Source organism: Elaeis guineensis, chromosome 10 (assembly GCF_000442705.2).
Source record: "Elaeis guineensis isolate ETL-2024a chromosome 10, EG11, whole genome shotgun sequence".
Lineage (NCBI taxonomy): Eukaryota > Viridiplantae > Streptophyta > Magnoliopsida > Arecales > Arecaceae > Elaeis > Elaeis guineensis.
Window position 1 is genome coordinate 75,053,186 of NC_026002.2, and position 6,794 is coordinate 75,059,979.

At 37.4% G+C, this 6,794-nt stretch overlaps 1 pseudogene; it reads left to right on the plus strand.

Moving 5' to 3' along the window:
- The first annotated feature begins 1,985 nt into the window (after positions 1–1,985).
- Positions 1,986–5,092, plus strand: LOC105052220 (probable GTP-binding protein OBGM, mitochondrial; annotated as a pseudogene).
- The last annotated feature ends 1,702 nt before the right edge of the window (positions 5,093–6,794 follow it).

A 6,794-nucleotide genomic window follows, 5' to 3' on the forward strand; every position in this document is an offset into this window, starting at 1 on the left:
ATTTAGATGCCTATCAAAAATATATATATATTAAAATATATATATATTTTCATGATGTGTGTGCTATAGTATATGTGATTTGATAAACAATAAATAAAATACAAGACCTGGCTTAGGAGGCAGTTAAACCACTATCCTAAAGAAGATTTCGGTCCCTTCTCATGCGAAGACTTGAGCCGCACATCCTCTTCTAAGGTACAATCTGGAAGTCAAGTACTCCAACGTCCGTCGGTAGCACGATCTCGAACGGATGCCGATCAAACTTGTCCTCAGCCTAAATAATAGTAGAAATAAACAAGAGAGAGAGAGGGCGAAGAAAGAGTTGTGAGAGCGAAGAGAGAATTGTTTCTTTTAGAAAGAAAAAAGACTCGGTATTTTTTTTCTCTCTGCTAAGAACTGAGGAAAGGGGGGCCTTAAATAGGCCCAAACAGCCGCAACAGCTGCACGTGCGAAAACCACCTTCGAAACAGACGTCCGCATGCAGAGCTCCTGCGAAATGATCGTGAAACAACTGCGTGGTGCGAACTGCTCCCAAAACGGCCAAACGGCGGAACGTTCATACGTACTCGGTATATATTTTCAATAAAAATAAGTTCTCTGTTCTTCTCCCGCTGCAAGCCTCCTGCTTGATTGAGTGTCTTGGGGACGGAAAAGTTAGAGGACAAATCAACGAAAACAAAGAAAGAAGGAAAAAAAAAAGTAAGACCATTTCCCAAATACATTGCTCTTTTTTCTTTTTCTTTTCACTTTGTTTTCTTTTCATTTCATTCTCTTTTTCGGAGATCTGTGGGGAAGGAGATCACCTGAGAGAGATTGGAGAGATTTCTTAGGTTCCAATTGGGGTTTTTTCTCAAGCATATGGGATTTTGTGCGAGTTGTAGTGGTGTGAATTGATTCCTTGAGATTTTGAGAGATTAATCCTAGTAGAAGCATGATATTTTATAGGATTTGAAGATTTTTGATTGAAAGAATTTTTTTTTGATTCCAAAATTTTCAATTTATGAAGTTCCATTCTCATGATAATATGAATATGAGTGAGGGTAATGGAGCAGGTTCGGATATCCGACGGATATACGAATTTTAAACAGGAGGGGTTTGGGATTTTTTTGGTTAATTTCATAATGAGTTTTGGCACGGATTCGGATAGTAAAGATTTGAATACGGATAGGGCAAATTTTGTGGGTATCTTACCTGTTGCCATCCCAAATTATGTATTTATAGTATAAACATATAATATGATTGATTAGATGAACAAAATATCTCATTAATTATATCTAATATTTTAATATTATGATGGAAATATGTCTACACTCTACGGCATTCTGAAAAATTTTATTAATTTTCTCCGCTTTATATAATTTTGATTCCAATATTTTGATGAAAATTGAATTAAAAATAATTTTATTAAAAATTTATTTATATTTGAGCAATACATTATTTTGGATATTGTGCTCTCTATTTATCAGCATTACATAAGTTAGTTCTGTAAAATGTAAAATTTAAATAAAATTTTTATGTCAAAAATATTATTTTGATGTAGTTTATTATTTTATAATTTTAATGCACTTTGTTGTTTTATAAAATATAATAAAATTAGGTTGGAGAAAGAAGAACAAGGAGGGAGGGCAGCAAAATTGTGCGGTGGACAAATCTTAGCAAATTGTCATATCACCTGGTTACCAACATAATACTGATCCCGAGGTACCTCATATATAACTTAATTACCTCATTTTAACATTAATTTTAGGTACACCCTATTTATTCCAGAATATACCTCTCTTTTTGCACGAAAGGAACAGAAAAAGGGGGGGGGGGGGGCGCCAGGAAAAGCATGGCGTCTACTAATCGGATAAACCACAGCCATCTATCTTTATCCTCACGTGCAACACTCGTTCAATCAAACATAGGTGTTAAGACGATCCTGCGGAGCATTTGAACTGAGCTCCTCTATGCTCGAGTCTAGAAGTCGCTCCTTCGAGGCTTGCAGACAATGAAAAGAAATGTGGTGGCTCCGCTTGGTCCTTCGCCATGGCCAAACACTGCTGCGGCCTCCTTAGTGTCGGCCGCCATCGCTTCCGTCTTCATTCCTTTACTCGGATATCCCCAACAAAAAAGGCAAAGTTGCCCCCTTACAGGTGCCCACATCCCCCAATCTCTTCCTCTGTTTGCCAAAGATCTCTCTTTTTTTGGTTTTAAATAATGCGGGTAGTGTAGTGATCTTGTTTATCTGATCAAAGATCTTTCCTTAGTCTAATTTTGGATGGAGCTTTCCTGTTATATTGCTAGGGGATAAAACAGAGGTGTTTCTCCACTATTATATTCTTCTATTCATAAAAAATCTCTCCTTTATTGGTTCTGATATGCGGGTGGCGTGGTATTCTTGTTTATGTGACCAAAGTTCTTTCCTTTTTTCCTTATTTTTTGGTGGAGTTTTTCTGTTGTTTTGCTGCTTGATTGTTGGTTGAGGATGTTGTTGAATAGAAAGGGTTATATATTTGTTACATGGAAGTTACGTGGCCTTGAGTCTTGATTGAAGTAGATTTAATTTGTTGATTACTTTTCTTTTGTAGGAGAGGCGGATGGTGGATAGGTTTAGGCTTGCGGGCAAAGGGAGGCGAAGGTGGAAATGGTTGCTGCAGCTTTTGGCGCACCAGAACTGACTGGCACGGAAAACCAGATGGTGGGAACTAGACGCTTTGCGGTTTATTTACTTATTAAATTGTTGCATTGTTCTCTTTATCGAATTAACTTGTTCTCCTTTTACACCTAACTGGCAAACTATGATGAAGCGCATCGATTATCCAGAAGTGTTTGTATCATTTCCTGAATGAAATAGTTCAATTGCAGAAAATGTGTGCAAGTATACCTTCATGTTTAATGTTTGATGCTAATTTTATTATAATCTCATTTCTGAATGTGTTTCTTGATGATTTCTATCATCTCGGAGGGTTGGCTGGTTTGTGAAATTCATGATTCTTCTTTTCATAAATGTAGGTGGAAATGGTGGAAGAGGTGGTGATGTTATTCTTGAATGCTCTGCAGCAGTTTGGGACTTCAGTAATTTGCAACATCATTTGGTATGTTGGGGATTCTTCAGTATATAGCCTTTCTTTTCTTGAAAGTAAACAGCACTGCCATTAATTAGATCATTTTATGGCAATTTGAGTGATTACATGTGGGTCAAAATATGACCAATTTTTTTCTTGTGGTAGCTAAGTGGCCATTTGTTGGATTAATAACTTGTCACAAGTTTCCTATTTTCAGAATGCCAAAAGAGGAGCACATGGAGTTTCAAAGAATCAGATAGGGAGCCGTGGATCTGACAAGGTTATAATTTGCAAGAATTTTCAGGGTTCATCTAATGGTTTGCAAGATGTATAATCCAGACTCTGTGAGATGCGAATTAAATAAGCCTTCTTTTCTTTTTAAATTTCTGACAGGTTGTGCAGGTCCCGGTAGGCACAGTAGTTCACCTAGTTAGCGGTGAAACTCCTCCTTTTATGGGAAGTGTTTCCATAGCATCTTTAGATCCTTGGGAAATACCAGGAGTTCTTGAAGGCAATCCATCTAAATCTGTTCAGCATGATGATAGAAGGGTCATTGCATCAGGTGAATTGGAAAAGGAAAGTTTTGATGATTCACTATCATATTCCGAAAGTGATGTTGCTAAAGCACCTGGCAATCTGGGATCTTCTGAATCCACTCAAGTAGAATGCAGAGAAGATGTAACTCATTCTCATTCTGTAGCAGCCTATACAGACATTAAAGATAAGGAAATTGCTGAGGAAGAATATGAAATGGAAGAAGAAGAAGAGATCGAGGAGGAGGAAGTGATGCAGTAAATTCAGTTGCAGAATTAACAGAGCCAGGGCAGTGTATAGTAGTTGCTCGTGGAGGTGAGGGTGGTCTCGGTAATGCTTCTCTCAGAAAGGATAACAAGTCCCACAGACGTATGGACTACAGCAATGCTGCCTCCAGTCTCTTGGAAGGTGAAGATCAATCCTCATTAACTGCTGGTAGGCCCGGCTCAGAAACTGTGCTTATATTAGAACTGAAGAGTATTGCAGATGTTGGCCTTGTTGGGATGCCCAATGCTGGTCAAAGCACATTACTAGGAGCTCTTTCAAGGGCTAAGCCAGCTGTGGGTCATTGTGCTTTTACTTCTCTAAGGCTAAATATAGGAAATCTGAATTATGAGGACTTCTTCTCAGTGAAGGTGGCTGACATTCCTGGGCTTATAAAAGGAGCACATGAAAATCGTGGGCTGGGGCATGCTTTCTTGAGGCACATAGAGCGTACGAAGGTTGTGGCCTTCGTTGTCGGCCTAGCAGCAGCATTGAATGGGAAAAAGGGTATTCCACCATGGGAACAACTGAGAGATTTGGTTTTGGAACTTGAATATCATCAGGAAGGTTTGTCGAATCGCCCGTCTTTAGTGGTGGCCAACAAAATTGATGAAGAAGGGGCGGAAAATGTGTATGAGAATTAAAGAAATGGGTTCAAGGTGTTCCAATATTTCCAGTATGTGCTGTGTTAAAAGAGGGTGTGCCAGAATTAAAAGCTGGTCTTGGGAGGCTCATAGATGGAAGTGAATCACAGAGACTCCATATAGATAAAATTATCACTGTCTAGCTTAATTTTTTCGAGATTCACAGTTGAGAAGGCTCTCATAAGGCTTTAAGAAGAAAGGCCTTGTCACAAAGCGAATCATAGCGGTAAGCTAAATTTTGTGAACATTATGTTACAGTATCTCTAACCCAACTTAGAGATATTATTAATAAATTATTTATGTTGAAAACAAAGCAATGCAGTGCCAATGATCCAAGTTTTGCAGTTCACATATGTCAGCTGGCTGAATTACCTGTGTTCTGTTAGTTCTTGTTGGAGAATTCAGTTTAGATAAAGCTTCTGCACAAATTGGAATGTACTTATTCCATTGACGTGATCTTGCATGGTTGTTAAAAAGGAGAGAAGGAAAATAAAAAGAATGGCCTCCCCTGCTTTACCTTGCGTAATATTGTTACAATTTTCTTCCTGTAGAATTTTGTTCATATCCATGCTAATATCCAATACAAACTCTCGAGTTCATGTATGCAAGCTTGTATTGTCTTCATATTTCCCAGTTTTCAGGCATGCGCTTCACATTTTGTAGCCCTTTCACAACTCTATTTGCTGTCACTTGGGTTCTTTTGTATTGTAAACTCACTACTCAAAAATCACGAACATATCCGTGGTCATGTGCGTGTGCCATAATCTAGTAATTATTAGTTATTCCTTGGTAGTTTCAATGGTGCCTTATGGAAAACAAATAAAATTAGTGGTCCAGTTTGTTGTGATTCTGCATCAAACGGGATCTTGGTTTCTATGTGGTTCTTAGTACTTGTCCAATTCAGCAGTGTATGAGAGATTTACAAGTGCAAGATGAGGGATGTTCAACTCATTCAAAGTGTAGGGTTTCTTTCAGGCTAAAAAGCGTAATTGTTTGAAGGTCAATTGCATTTAATCATTAGGAGCATAATTTGCCAAACCAGATCGAACCATCTGGTTCCATCCGTACCAAGCTGAACCTTCAGTCCTGTTCGTATCGAGCTGAACCAGCATGAAAACGATCTAGTTCGATTTTATTTTTTGAATCAGATCTGAATCGGACTGAACTGCCCGTTTTCATACACTTCAGGGTCGAACCGATCAGTTCAATCCTGTTTTCATTTTTTTTTTTTTGATATCGATGGATGAATTTTTTTTTTATTTTTTTTATTATCGATATGGTATTATATCATACTATACTGACCGACAACTAGCACAACGGCTGATATCAATTCAGCTTTTCTTGATTAGAAGGATTTTTCATCATACAAATCGAACATGTCGGTATGTAACTATAGCTTCACATAATATAGCCGGCCATCATGTCTGCTTAACAGCTGCCTTATCATCGAGTTTGATGCAAAACAGCAATTGGATACCTGTTTTGGTGATTAATATCTGTTGTTTGTTTTTTTTTTTTGATGTATATCTGTTGTTTATTTGATAATTATTTTGATCGTTACCTTGACATAATTTTCTGCTTCCACCTAAGAGCTAAGTCGCTTTTTTTTTACTTGACCATGAAACATGTTGAAACATGGACGATGGTAGCACCTCACTTGGCCTCGATTTTCCTTGCTCTAAGGTTCCCAATGAAAACTAAATTCTTATTCTTCAAGGTTGTATTTAGATGTCTCAATCCTAACAGATAAAAAAGACGCGATAGACCACTCTTATTTAACAATTCCAATCAACCCTCCGATTTAACTATTCTATAGTGGATCATGAAATAACTTATTTTAGATCCTTAATGAGCATTAATTACACCTGATTTTAGATATATAGAATAACACTGCATTAATTACACCATATTCTCAATGGAATAACAGATTTCTAACCAAACAGAAATCTGAAATAACAAAAGTGAACAGCTATTCTCTGAAAATTCGTATTCCTATTCTAGAAATAAGAAAAGGGTATCCAAACACTACCCTAATTATCATATTGCATATGAATTGTCCAACATAATGTAGCCATCTGTCCAGCAGGGTGCTTCCAATAGCACTACAGTGAGTTCCCAAGCATTCATGACAGCATTTTAGATGTAAATACACAAACTTCTCGCACCATCTTTCTACACTAATCCTAGGCCAAAGAACAAAAGGAATGCTCATTCTTATCCTGCATATTTAAATACACCATATGATAAATATCTAGCAGAAATTTACTTTGTCCTTGATTTTTTGTCTAAATACTATTGTCAAAGT